The sequence below is a fragment of the Coffea arabica genome, chromosome 6e, assembly GCF_036785885.1.
Source record: "Coffea arabica cultivar ET-39 chromosome 6e, Coffea Arabica ET-39 HiFi, whole genome shotgun sequence".
NCBI classification, from domain to species: domain Eukaryota; kingdom Viridiplantae; phylum Streptophyta; class Magnoliopsida; order Gentianales; family Rubiaceae; genus Coffea; species Coffea arabica.
Window position 1 is genome coordinate 46,665,553 of NC_092321.1, and position 15,607 is coordinate 46,681,159.

Consider the following 15,607-nt stretch of genomic DNA (forward strand, 5'->3'; position numbering starts at 1 on the left):
GAAAAATGAAATCCGGAGTCGGCCATGATAGTAACCAACCCGTCAGAACCCAACCGAAAGAGCACGCAAACATTCACATCTGAACTTTAGCGATTACAATCCAAAATGACATACAAAAGTTTTCAAAAGTTAATACATATACACGGTTTGCCAAATCAAAAGAGAAAACGCCCCAAAAGTACACTTAGGGTTTTACTACATGAGCTATACAACCAATTTGGCAGCCATTTGTCAAATCCAGACCAAAAGAGTTTATTTTCCTGTAAGGAAAACAAAAGGAACAGAAAGGGGTGAGCTTGCGCTCAATGAGGTACCAAACATATAGCGGAAAAATCATGGCATTTCACATTTAACAAATCAGATACACATGCCAGATGTAAAGCAAAGGAACCAATGATTCAAATCAGAAGGATACGGGTGGCTCTCAGGAGCCAAATTTCCAGCGCAGTACTTGATCCAAACCCAGTGATTATTTAGGAAAAAAAAAGTCTATTGTTACTGTATGGGGAGAAAAAAACTATTTCGCTAATGGGTCGTATTTCATCGATTATCGTGCGGGAATGGACTGAAAATGCTTCGTCTTTTCTTTGATCAGTAAAGGAGCTTGACGTTTACAAGTACTTGTCCATTTCCGTCTTCGTCCCGTCTTCGTAGTATTCAATTCCGTCTTCGTCCCGAATATTCATTTCTCATTGACTGCTGAAGCAAGTAACATGATGTGGGTCCGTACAGGAAAAATAAAACCTTCTAAATTTTTAATGACATCGATTTGGACTAATCTCGGCTAAAAAAATGTATCTTATTTTTTTCTTGACACTACACAACACGACAGGTATAGGGAAAGGGATATGAGGATGGTCATTCCGACTCGGATGAACCGAGGCCGCATCCTACTCCGGAACATTGGTCCCATCCGTCGTGACCACCTCGGCCTTACCCGGCATCTTGATGACCGAGTTGTCTCTGCCATCCTGCGGTCACCTCGGGGCAGTGTTATGATCAACTACAACCGAGGTCCTGTCCAAGGACCGGACAACCGAACAGTAGTACTTGTTCTTATTCGTCTTCGTCCTGTCTTCATAATATTCAATTCCGTTTTCGTCCCGAATATTCATTTCTCATTGACTGCTGAAGCAAGTAACATGATGTGGGTCCGTACAGGAAAAATAAAACCCTCTAAATTTTTAATGACATCGATTTGGACTAATTTCGGCTAAAAAAATGTATCTTATTTTTTTCTTGACACTACACAACACGACAGGTATAGGGAAAGGGATATGAGGATGGTCATTCCGACTCGGATGAACCGAGGCCGCATCCTACTCCGGAACATTGGTCCCATCCGTCGTGACCACCTCGGCCTTACCCGGCATCTTGATGACCGAGGTGTCTCTGCCATCCTGCGGTCACCTCGGGGCAGTGTTATGATCAACTACAACCGAGGTCCTGTCCAAGGACCTGACAACTGAACAGTAGTGGACGTGACCTCTGACACATTGTCCGCTGCCCTCTGTCCTTCCCTCCAAATTGTCCTCTATAAATATCAGATTATTCCACTGAGAAAGGGGATGAATCTTTGGTAACAAAAGCTTGCTCATTCGGTGGATATTTTATAATCGAGTACTCGCTGATATACGGGGCAAGTAAGCATTAGAAAATGATTGACTCGTAAGGTGCAGATCGGATTAACCAAATAATGGACGAAACGGGTACCCAACCAGCTCCTATTCCTATACAGATTTAGCCCCTTTTTTGGATATATGAGAGATGGAAAGAAGCAGATTTACTCTTCTCCGGGTAATCCTCTCCAATACAAAGCTGATGACAGCTACAGGCAATGATCCTCTGTTTTTTATTTTTAATTACTTAAATTTACAGTGATTATTTAGGAAAAAAAAAGTCTATTGTTACTGTATGGGGAGAAAAAAACTATTTCGCTAATGGGTCGTATTTCATCGATTATCGTGCGGGAATGGACTGAAAATGCTTCGTCTTTTCTTTGATCAGTAAAGGAGCTTGACGTTTACAAGTACTTGTCCATTTCCGTCTTCGTCCCGTCTTCGTAGTATTCAATTCCGTCTTCGTCCCGAATATTCATTTCTCATTGACTGCTGAAGCAAGTAACATGATGTGGGTCCGTACAGGAAAAATAAAACCTTCTAAATTTTTAATGACATCGATTTGGACTAATCTCGGCTAAAAAAATGTATCTTATTTTTTTCTTGACACTACACAACACGACAGGTATAGGGAAAGGGATATGAGGATGGTCATTCCGACTCGGATGAACCGAGGCCGCATCCTACTCCGGAACATTGGTCACATCCGTCGTGACCACCTCGGCCTTACCCGGCATCTTGATGACAGAGTTGTCTCTGCCATCCTGCGGTCACCTCGGGGCAGTGTTATGATCAACTACAACCGAGGTCCTGTCCAAGGACCGGACAACCGAACGGTAGTAGACGTGACCTATGACACATTGTCCGCTGCCCTCTGTCCTTCCCTCCAAATTGTCCTCTACAAATAGCAGAATATTTCACTGAGAAATGGGATGAATCTTTGGTAACAAAAGCTTGCTCATTCGGTGGATATTTTATAAACGAGTACTCGCTGATATACGTGGCAAGTAAGCATTAGAAAATTATTGACTCGTAAGGTGCAGATCGGATTAACCAAATAATGGACGAAACGGGTACCCGACCCGCGCCCATTCCTATACAGATTTAGACCCTTTTTTGATATATGAGAGAGGGAAAGAAGCAGCTTTACTCTTCTCCGGGTAACTCTCTCCAATACAAAGCTGATGACAGCTACAGGCAATGATCCTCTGTTTTTATATTTTTAATTACTTAAATTTACAGTGATTATTTAGGAAAAAAAATCCTATTGTTACTTTAAGGGGAGAAAAAAACTCTTTCGCTAATAGGACCAATTTCATCGATTATCGCGGGAATGGACTGAAAATGTTTCGTCTTTTCTTTGATCAGTAAAGGAGCTTTACGTTTATAGGTACTTGTCCTTTTTCGCCTTCGTCCCGTCTTCATAATATTCAATTCCGTTTTCGTCCCGAATATTCATTTCTCATTGACTGCTGAAGCAAGTAACATGATGTGGGTCCGTACAGGAAAAATAAAACCCTCTAAATTTTTAATGACATCGATTTGGACTAATTTCGGCTAAAAAAATGTATCTTATTTTTTTCTTGACACTACACAACACGACAGGTATAGGGAAAGGGATATGAGGATGGTCATTCCGACTCGGATGAACCGAGGCCGCATCCTACTCCGGAACATTGGTCCCATCCGTCGTGACCACCTCGGCCTTACCCGGCATCTTGATGACCGAGGTGTCTCTGCCATCCTGCGGTCACCTCGGGGCAGTGTTATGATCAACTACAACCGAGGTCCTGTCCAAGGACCTGACAACTGAACAGTAGTGGACGTGACCTCTGACACATTGTCCGCTGCCCTCTGTCCTTCCCTCCAAATTGTCCTCTATAAATATCAGATTATTCCACTGAGAAAGGGGATGAATCTTTGGTAACAAAAGCTTGCTCATTCGGTGGATATTTTATAATCGAGTACTCGCTGATATACGGGGCAAGTAAGCATTAGAAAATGATTGACTCGTAAGGTGCAGATCGGATTAACCAAATAATGGACGAAACGGGTACCCAACCAGCTCCTATTCCTATACAGATTTAGACCCTTTTTTGGATATATGAGAGACGGAAAGAAGCAGATTTACTCTTCTCCGGGTAATCCTCTCCAATACAAAGCTGATGACAGCTACAGGCAATGATCCTCTGTTTTTTATTTTTAATTACTTAAATTTACAGTGATTATTTAGGAAAAAAAAAGTCTATTGTTACTGTATGGGGAGAAAAAAACTATTTCGCTAATGGGTCGTATTTCATCGATTATCGTGCGGGAATGGACTGAAAATGCTTCGTCTTTTCTTTGATCAGTAAAGGAGCTTGACGTTTACAAGTACTTGTCCATTTCCGTCTTCGTCCCGTCTTCGTAGTATTCAATTCCGTCTTCGTCCCGAATATTCATTTCTCATTGACTGCTGAAGCAAGTAACATGATGTGGGTCCGTACAGGAAAAATAAAACCTTCTAAATTTTTAATGACATCGATTTGGACTAATCTCGGCTAAAAAAATGTATCTTATTTTTTTCTTGACACTACACAACACGACAGGTATAGGGAAAGGGATATGAGGATGGTCATTCCGACTCGGATGAACCGAGGCCGCATCCTACTCCGGAACATTGGTCACATCCGTCGTGACCACCTCGGCCTTACCCGGCATCTTGATGACAGAGTTGTCTCTGCCATCCTGCGGTCACCTCGGGGCAGTGTTATGATCAACTACAACCGAGGTCCTGTCCAAGGACCGGACAACCGAACGGTAGTAGACGTGACCTATGACACATTGTCCGCTGCCCTCTGTCCTTCCCTCCAAATTGTCCTCTACAAATAGCAGAATATTTCACTGAGAAATGGGATGAATCTTTGGTAACAAAAGCTTGCTCATTCGGTGGATATTTTATAAACGAGTACTCGCTGATATACGTGGCAAGTAAGCATTAGAAAATTATTGACTCGTAAGGTGCAGATCGGATTAACCAAATAATGGACGAAACGGGTACCCGACCCGCGCCCATTCCTATACAGATTTAGACCCTTTTTTGATATATGAGAGAGGGAAAGAAGCAGCTTTACTCTTCTCCGGGTAACTCTCTCCAATACAAAGCTGATGACAGCTACAGGCAATGATCCTCTGTTTTTATATTTTTAATTACTTAAATTTACAGTGATTATTTAGGAAAAAAAATCCTATTGTTACTTTAAGGGGAGAAAAAAACTCTTTCGCTAATAGGACCAATTTCATCGATTATCGCGGGAATGGACTGAAAATGTTTCGTCTTTTCTTTGATCAGTAAAGGAGCTTTACGTTTATAGGTACTTGTCCTTTTTCGCCTTCGTCCCGTCTTCATAATATTCAATTCCGTTTTCGTCCCGAATATTCATTTCTCATTGACTGCTGAAGCAAGTAACATGATGTGGGTCCGTACAGGAAAAATAAAACCTTCTAAATTTTTAATGACATCGATTTGGACTAATTTCGGCTAAAAAAATGTATCTTATTTTTTTCTTGACACTACACAACAAGACAGGTGTAGGGAAAGGGATATGAGGATGGTCATTCCGACTCGGATGAACCGAGGCCGCATCCTACTCCGGAACATTGGTCCCATCCGTCGTGACCACCTCGGCCTTACCCGGCATCTTGATGACCGAGGTGTCTCTGCCATCCTGCGGTCACCTCGGGGCAGTGTTATGATCAACTACAACCGAGGTCCTGTCCAAGGACCTGACAACTGAACAGTAGTGGACGTGACCTCTGACACATTGTCCGCTGCCTTCTGTCCTTCCCTCCAAATTGTCCTCTATAAATAGCAGATTATTCCACTGAGAAAGGGGATGAATCTTTGGTAACAAAAGCTTGCTCATTCGGTGGATATTTTATAATCGAGTACTCGCTGATATACGGGGTAAGTAAGCATTAGAAAATGATTGACTCGTAAGGTGCAGATCGGATTAACCAAATAATGGACGAAACGGGTACCCAACCCGCGCCTATTCCTATACAGATTTAGACCCTTTTTTGGATATATGAGAGACGGAAAGAAGCAGATTTACTCTTCTCCGGGTAATCCTCTCCAATACAAAGCTGATGACAGCTACAGGCAATGATCCTCTGTTTTTTATTTTTAATTACTTAAATTTACAGTGATTATTTAGGAAAAAAAAAGTCTATTGTTACTGTATGGGGAGAAAAAAACTATTTCGCTAATGGGTCGTATTTCATCGATTATCATGCGGGAATGGACTGAAAATGCTTCGTCTTTTCTTTGATCAGTAAAGGAGCTTGACGTTTACAAGTACTTGTCCATTTCCGTCTTCGTCCCGTCTTCGTAGTATTCAATTCCGTCTTCGTCCCGAATATTCATTTCTCATTGACTGCTGAAGCAAGTAACATGATGTGGGTCCGTACAGGAAAAATAAAACCTTCTAAATTTTTAATGACATCGATTTGGACTAATCTCGGCTAAAAAAATGTATCTTATTTTTTTCTTGACACTACACAACACGACAGGTATAGGGAAAGGGATATGAGGATGGTCATTCCGACTCGGATGAACCGAGGCCGCATCCTACTCCGGAACATTGGTCCCATCCGTCGTGACCACCTCGGCCTTACCCGGCATCTTGATGACCGAGGTGTCTCTGCCATCCTGCGGTCACCTCGGGGCAGTGTTATGATCAACTACAACCGAGGTCCTGTCCAAGGACCTGACAACTGAACAGTAGTGGACGTGACCTCTGACACATTGTCCGCTGCCTTCTGTCCTTCCCTCCAAATTGTCCTCTATAAATAGCAGATTATTCCACTGAGAAAGGGGATGAATCTTTGGTAACAAAAGCTTGCTCATTCGGTGGATATTTTATAATCGAGTACTCGCTGATATACGGGGCAAGTAAGCATTAGAAAATGATTGACTCGTAAGGTGCAGATCGGATTAACCAAATAATGGACGAAACGGGTACCCAACCCGCGCCTATTCCTATACAGATTTAGACCCTTTTTTGGATATATGAGAGACGGAAAGAAGCAGATTTACTCTTCTCCGGGTAATCCTCTCCAATACAAAGCTGATGACAGCTACAGGCAATGATCCTCTGTTTTTTATTTTTAATTACTTAAATTTACAGTGATTATTTAGGAAAAAAAAAGTCTATTGTTACTGTATGGGGAGAAAAAAACTATTTCGCTAATGGGTCGTATTTCATCGATTATCGTGCGGGAATGGACTGAAAATGCTTCGTCTTTTCTTTGATCAGTAAAGGAGCTTGACGTTTACAAGTACTTGTCCATTTCCGTCTTCGTCCCGTCTTCGTAGTATTCAATTCCGTCTTCGTCCCGAATATTCATTTCTCATTGACTGCTGAAGCAAGTAACATGATGTGGGTCCGTACAGGAAAAATAAAACCTTCTAAATTTTTAATGACATCGATTTGGACTAATCTCGGCTAAAAAAATGTATCTTATTTTTTTCTTGACACTACACAACACGACAGGTATAGGGAAAGGGATATGAGGATGGTCATTCCGACTCGGATGAACCGAGGCCGCATCCTACTCCGGAACATTGGTCCCATCCGTCGTGACCACCTCGGCCTTACCCGGCATCTTGATGACCGAGTTGTCTCTGCCATCCTGCGGTCACCTCGGGGCAGTGTTATGATCAACTACAACCGAGGTCCTGTCCAAGGACCGGACAACCGAACAGTAGTAGACGTGACCTATGACACATTGTCCGCTGCCCTCTGTCCTTCCCTCCAAATTGTCCTCTACAAATAGCAGAATATTTCACTGAGAAATGGGATGAATCTTTGGTAACAAAAGCTTGCTCATTCGGTGGATATTTTATAAACGAGTACTCGCTGATATACGTGGCAAGTAAGCATTAGAAAATTATTGACTCGTAAGGTGCAGATCGGATTAACCAAATAATGGACGAAACGGGTACCCGACCCGCGCCCATTCCTATACAGATTTAGACCCTTTTTTGATATATGAGAGAGGGAAAGAAGCAGCTTTACTCTTCTCCGGGTAACTCTCTCCAATACAAAGCTGATGACAGCTACAGGCAATGATCCTCTGTTTTTATATTTTTAATTACTTAAAGTTACAGTGATTATTTAGGAAAAAAAATCCTATTGTTACTTTAAGGGGAGAAAAAAACTCTTTCGCTAATAGGTCCAATTTCATCGATTATCGCGGGAATGGACTGAAAATGTTTCGTCTTTTCTTTGATCAGTAAAGGAGCTTTACGTTTACAGGTACTTGTCCTTTTTCGCCTTCATCCCGTCTTCATAATATTCAATTCCGTTTTCGTCCCGAATATTCATTTCTCATTGACTGCTGAATCAAGTAACATGATGTGGGTCCGTACAGGAAAAATAAAACCTTCTAAATTTTTAATGACATCGATTTGGACTAATTTCGGCTAAAAAAATGTATCTTATTTTTTTCTTGACACTACACAACAAGACAGGTGTAGGGAAAGGGATATGAGGATGGTCATTCCGACTCGGATGAACCGAGGCCGCATCCTACTCCGGAACATTGGTCCCATCCGTCGTGACCACCTCGGCCTTACCCGGCATCTTGATGACCGAGGTGTCTCTGCCATCCTGCGGTCACCTCGGGGCAGTGTTATGATCAACTACAACCGAGGTACTGTCCAAGGACCTGACAACTGAACAGTAGTGGACGTGACCTCTGACACATTGTCCGCTGCCCTCTGTCCTTCCCTCCAAATTGTCCTCTATAAATATCAGATTATTCCACTGAGAAAGGGGATGAATCTTTGGTAACAAAAGCTTGCTCATTCGGTGGATATTTTATAATCGAGTACTCGCTGATATACGGGGCAAGTAAGCATTAGAAAATTATTGACTCGTAAGGTGCAGATCGGATTAACCAAATAATGGACGAAACGGGTACCCAACCAGCTCCTATTCCTATACAGATTTAGACCCTTTTTTGGATATATGAGAGACGGAAAGAAGCAGATTTACTCTTCTCCGGGTAATCCTCTCCAATACAAAGCTGATGACAGCTACAGGCAATGATCCTCTGTTTTTTATTTTTAATTACTTAAATTTACAGTGATTATTTAGGAAAAAAAAAGTCTATTGTTACTGTATGGGGAGAAAAAAACTATTTCGCTAATGGGTCGTATTTCATCGATTATCGTGCGGGAATGGACTGAAAATGCTTCGTCTTTTCTTTGATCAGTAAAGGAGCTTGACGTTTACAAGTACTTGTCCATTTCCGTCTTCGTCCCGTCTTCGTAGTATTCAATTCCGTCTTCGTCCCGAATATTCATTTCTCATTGACTGCTGAAGCAAGTAACATGATGTGGGTCCGTACAGGAAAAATAAAACCTTCTAAATTTTTAATGACATCGATTTGGACTAATCTCGGCTAAAAAAATGTATCTTATTTTTTTCTTGACACTACACAACACGACAGGTATAGGGAAAGGGATATGAGGATGGTCATTCCGACTCGGATGAACCGAGGCCGCATCCTACTCCGGAACATTGGTCACATCCGTCGTGACCACCTCGGCCTTACCCGGCATCTTGATGACAGAGTTGTCTCTGCCATCCTGCGGTCACCTCGGGGCAGTGTTATGATCAACTACAACCGAGGTCCTGTCCAAGGACCGGACAACCGAACGGTAGTAGACGTGACCTATGACACATTGTCCGCTGCCCTCTGTCCTTCCCTCCAAATTGTCCTCTACAAATAGCAGAATATTTCACTGAGAAATGGGATGAATCTTTGGTAACAAAAGCTTGCTCATTCGGTGGATATTTTATAAACGAGTACTCGCTGATATACGTGGCAAGTAAGCATTAGAAAATTATTGACTCGTAAGGTGCAGATCGGATTAACCAAATAATGGACGAAACGGGTACCCGACCCGCGCCCATTCCTATACAGATTTAGACCCTTTTTTGATATATGAGAGAGGGAAAGAAGCAGCTTTACTCTTCTCCGGGTAACTCTCTCCAATACAAAGCTGATGACAGCTACAGGCAATGATCCTCTGTTTTTATATTTTTAATTACTTAAATTTACAGTGATTATTTAGGAAAAAAAATCCTATTGTTACTTTAAGGGGAGAAAAAAACTCTTTCGCTAATAGGACCAATTTCATCGATTATCGCGGGAATGGACTGAAAATGTTTCGTCTTTTCTTTGATCAGTAAAGGAGCTTTACGTTTATAGGTACTTGTCCTTTTTCGCCTTCGTCCCGTCTTCATAATATTCAATTCCGTTTTCGTCCCGAATATTCATTTCTCATTGACTGCTGAAGCAAGTAACATGATGTGGGTCCGTACAGGAAAAATAAAACCTTCTAAATTTTTAATGACATCGATTTGGACTAATTTCGGCTAAAAAAATGTATCTTATTTTTTTCTTGACACTACACAACAAGACAGGTGTAGGGAAAGGGATATGAGGATGGTCATTCCGACTCGGATGAACCGAGGCCGCATCCTACTCCGGAACATTGGTCCCATCCGTCGTGACCACCTCGGCCTTACCCGGCATCTTGATGACCGAGGTGTCTCTGCCATCCTGCGGTCACCTCGGGGCAGTGTTATGATCAACTACAACCGAGGTCCTGTCCAAGGACCTGACAACTGAACAGTAGTGGACGTGACCTCTGACACATTGTCCGCTGCCTTCTGTCCTTCCCTCCAAATTGTCCTCTATAAATAGCAGATTATTCCACTGAGAAAGGGGATGAATCTTTGGTAACAAAAGCTTGCTCATTCGGTGGATATTTTATAATCGAGTACTCGCTGATATACGGGGTAAGTAAGCATTAGAAAATGATTGACTCGTAAGGTGCAGATCGGATTAACCAAATAATGGACGAAACGGGTACCCAACCCGCGCCTATTCCTATACAGATTTAGACCCTTTTTTGGATATATGAGAGACGGAAAGAAGCAGATTTACTCTTCTCCGGGTAATCCTCTCCAATACAAAGCTGATGACAGCTACAGGCAATGATCCTCTGTTTTTTATTTTTAATTACTTAAATTTACAGTGATTATTTAGGAAAAAAAAAGTCTATTGTTACTGTATGGGGAGAAAAAAACTATTTCGCTAATGGGTCGTATTTCATCGATTATCATGCGGGAATGGACTGAAAATGCTTCGTCTTTTCTTTGATCAGTAAAGGAGCTTGACGTTTACAAGTACTTGTCCATTTCCGTCTTCGTCCCGTCTTCGTAGTATTCAATTCCGTCTTCGTCCCGAATATTCATTTCTCATTGACTGCTGAAGCAAGTAACATGATGTGGGTCCGTACAGGAAAAATAAAACCTTCTAAATTTTTAATGACATCGATTTGGACTAATCTCGGCTAAAAAAATGTATCTTATTTTTTTCTTGACACTACACAACACGACAGGTATAGGGAAAGGGATATGAGGATGGTCATTCCGACTCGGATGAACCGAGGCCGCATCCTACTCCGGAACATTGGTCCCATCCGTCGTGACCACCTCGGCCTTACCCGGCATCTTGATGACCGAGGTGTCTCTGCCATCCTGCGGTCACCTCGGGGCAGTGTTATGATCAACTACAACCGAGGTCCTGTCCAAGGACCTGACAACTGAACAGTAGTGGACGTGACCTCTGACACATTGTCCGCTGCCTTCTGTCCTTCCCTCCAAATTGTCCTCTATAAATAGCAGATTATTCCACTGAGAAAGGGGATGAATCTTTGGTAACAAAAGCTTGCTCATTCGGTGGATATTTTATAATCGAGTACTCGCTGATATACGGGGCAAGTAAGCATTAGAAAATGATTGACTCGTAAGGTGCAGATCGGATTAACCAAATAATGGACGAAACGGGTACCCAACCCGCGCCTATTCCTATACAGATTTAGACCCTTTTTTGGATATATGAGAGACGGAAAGAAGCAGATTTACTCTTCTCCGGGTAATCCTCTCCAATACAAAGCTGATGACAGCTACAGGCAATGATCCTCTGTTTTTTATTTTTAATTACTTAAATTTACAGTGATTATTTAGGAAAAAAAAAGTCTATTGTTACTGTATGGGGAGAAAAAAACTATTTCGCTAATGGGTCGTATTTCATCGATTATCGTGCGGGAATGGACTGAAAATGCTTCGTCTTTTCTTTGATCAGTAAAGGAGCTTGACGTTTACAAGTACTTGTCCATTTCCGTCTTCGTCCCGTCTTCGTAGTATTCAATTCCGTCTTCGTCCCGAATATTCATTTCTCATTGACTGCTGAAGCAAGTAACATGATGTGGGTCCGTACAGGAAAAATAAAACCTTCTAAATTTTTAATGACATCGATTTGGACTAATCTCGGCTAAAAAAATGTATCTTATTTTTTTCTTGACACTACACAACACGACAGGTATAGGGAAAGGGATATGAGGATGGTCATTCCGACTCGGATGAACCGAGGCCGCATCCTACTCCGGAACATTGGTCCCATCCGTCGTGACCACCTCGGCCTTACCCGGCATCTTGATGACCGAGTTGTCTCTGCCATCCTGCGGTCACCTCGGGGCAGTGTTATGATCAACTACAACCGAGGTCCTGTCCAAGGACCGGACAACCGAACAGTAGTAGACGTGACCTATGACACATTGTCCGCTGCCCTCTGTCCTTCCCTCCAAATTGTCCTCTACAAATAGCAGAATATTTCACTGAGAAATGGGATGAATCTTTGGTAACAAAAGCTTGCTCATTCGGTGGATATTTTATAAACGAGTACTCGCTGATATACGTGGCAAGTAAGCATTAGAAAATTATTGACTCGTAAGGTGCAGATCGGATTAACCAAATAATGGACGAAACGGGTACCCGACCCGCGCCCATTCCTATACAGATTTAGACCCTTTTTTGATATATGAGAGAGGGAAAGAAGCAGCTTTACTCTTCTCCGGGTAACTCTCTCCAATACAAAGCTGATGACAGCTACAGGCAATGATCCTCTGTTTTTATATTTTTAATTACTTAAAGTTACAGTGATTATTTAGGAAAAAAAATCCTATTGTTACTTTAAGGGGAGAAAAAAACTCTTTCGCTAATAGGTCCAATTTCATCGATTATCGCGGGAATGGACTGAAAATGTTTCGTCTTTTCTTTGATCAGTAAAGGAGCTTTACGTTTACAGGTACTTGTCCTTTTTCGCCTTCATCCCGTCTTCATAATATTCAATTCCGTTTTCGTCCCGAATATTCATTTCTCATTGACTGCTGAATCAAGTAACATGATGTGGGTCCGTACAGGAAAAATAAAACCTTCTAAATTTTTAATGACATCGATTTGGACTAATTTCGGCTAAAAAAATGTATCTTATTTTTTTCTTGACACTACACAACAAGACAGGTGTAGGGAAAGGGATATGAGGATGGTCATTCCGACTCGGATGAACCGAGGCCGCATCCTACTCCGGAACATTGGTCCCATCCGTCGTGACCACCTCGGCCTTACCCGGCATCTTGATGACCGAGGTGTCTCTGCCATCCTGCGGTCACCTCGGGGCAGTGTTATGATCAACTACAACCGAGGTACTGTCCAAGGACCTGACAACTGAACAGTAGTGGACGTGACCTCTGACACATTGTCCGCTGCCCTCTGTCCTTCCCTCCAAATTGTCCTCTATAAATATCAGATTATTCCACTGAGAAAGGGGATGAATCTTTGGTAACAAAAGCTTGCTCATTCGGTGGATATTTTATAATCGAGTACTCGCTGATATACGGGGCAAGTAAGCATTAGAAAATTATTGACTCGTAAGGTGCAGATCGGATTAACCAAATAATGGACGAAACGGGTACCCAACCAGCTCCTATTCCTATACAGATTTAGACCCTTTTTTGGATATATGAGAGACGGAAAGAAGCAGATTTACTCTTCTCCGGGTAATCCTCTCCAATACAAAGCTGATGACAGCTACAGGCAATGATCCTCTGTTTTTTATTTTTAATTACTTAAATTTACAGTGATTATTTAGGAAAAAAAAAGTCTATTGTTACTGTATGGGGAGAAAAAAACTATTTCGCTAATGGGTCGTATTTCATCGATTATCGTGCGGGAATGGACTGAAAATGCTTCGTCTTTTCTTTGATCAGTAAAGGAGCTTGACGTTTACAAGTACTTGTCCATTTCCGTCTTCGTCCCGTCTTCGTAGTATTCAATTCCGTCTTCGTCCCGAATATTCATTTGTCATTGACTGCTGAAGCAAGTAACATGATGTGGGTCCGTACAGGAAAAATAAAACCTTCTAAATTTTTAATGACATCGATTTGGACTAATCTCGGCTAAAAAAATGTATCTTATTTTTTTCTTGACACTACACAACACGACAGGTATAGGGAAAGGGATATGAGGATGGTCATTCCGACTCGGATGAACCGAGGCCGCATCCTACTCCGGAACATTGGTCACATCCGTCGTGACCACCTCGGCCTTACCCGGCATCTTGATGACAGAGTTGTCTCTGCCATCCTGCGGTCACCTCGGGGCAGTGTTATGATCAACTACAACCGAGGTCCTGTCCAAGGACCGGACAACCGAACGGTAGTAGACGTGACCTATGACACATTGTCCGCTGCCCTCTGTCCTTCCCTCCAAATTGTCCTCTACAAATAGCAGAATATTTCACTGAGAAATGGGATGAATCTTTGGTAACAAAAGCTTGCTCATTCGGTGGATATTTTATAAACGAGTACTCGCTGATATACGTGGCAAGTAAGCATTAGAAAATTATTGACTCGTAAGGTGCAGATCGGATTAACCAAATAATGGACGAAACGGGTACCCGACCCGCGCCCATTCCTATACAGATTTAGACCCTTTTTTGATATATGAGAGAGGGAAAGAAGCAGCTTTACTCTTCTCCGGGTAACTCTCTCCAATACAAAGCTGATGACAGCTACAGGCAATGATCCTCTGTTTTTTATTTTTAATTACTTAAATTTACAGTGATTATTTAGGAAAAAAAAAGTCTATTGTTACTGTATGGGGAGAAAAAAACTATTTCGCTAATGGGTCGTATTTCATCGATTATCGTGCGGGAATGGACTGAAAATGTTTCGTCTTTTCTTTGATCAGTAAAGGAGCTTTACGTTTATAGGTACTTGTCCTTTTTCGCCTTCATCCCGTCTTCATAATATTCAATTCCGTTTTCGTCCCGAATATTCATTTCTCATTGACTGCTGAAGCAAGTAACATGATGTGGGTCCGTACAGGAAAAATAAAACCTTCTAAATTTTTAATGACATCGATTTGGACTAATTTCGGCTAAAAAAATGTATCTTATTTTTTTCTTGACACTACACAACAAGACAGGTGTAGGGAAAGGGATATGAGGATGGTCATTCCGACTCGGATGAACCGAGGCCGCATCCTACTCCGGAACATTGGTCCCATCCGTCGTGACCACCTCGGCCTTACCCGGCATCTTGATGACCGAGGTGTCTCTGCCATCCTGCGGTCACCTCGGGGCAGTGTTATGATCAACTACAACCGAGGTCCTGTCCAAGGACCTGACAACTGAACAGTAGTGGACGTGACCTCTGACACATTGTCCGCTGCCTTCTGTCCTTCCCTCCAAATTGTCCTCTATAAATAGCAGATTATTCCACTGAGAAAGGGGATGAATCTTTGGTAACAAAAGCTTGCTCATTCGGTGGATATTTTATAATCGAGTACTCGCTGATATACGGGGCAAGTAAGCATTAGAAAATGATTGACTCGTAAGGTGCAGATCGGATTAACCAAATAATGGACGAAACGGGTACCCAACCCGCGCCTATTCCTATACAGATTTAGACCCTTTTTTGGATATATGAGAGACGGAAAGAAGCAGATTTACTCTTCTCCGGGTAATCCTCTCCAATACAAAGCTGATGACAGCTACAGGCAATGATCCTCTGTTTTTTATTTTTA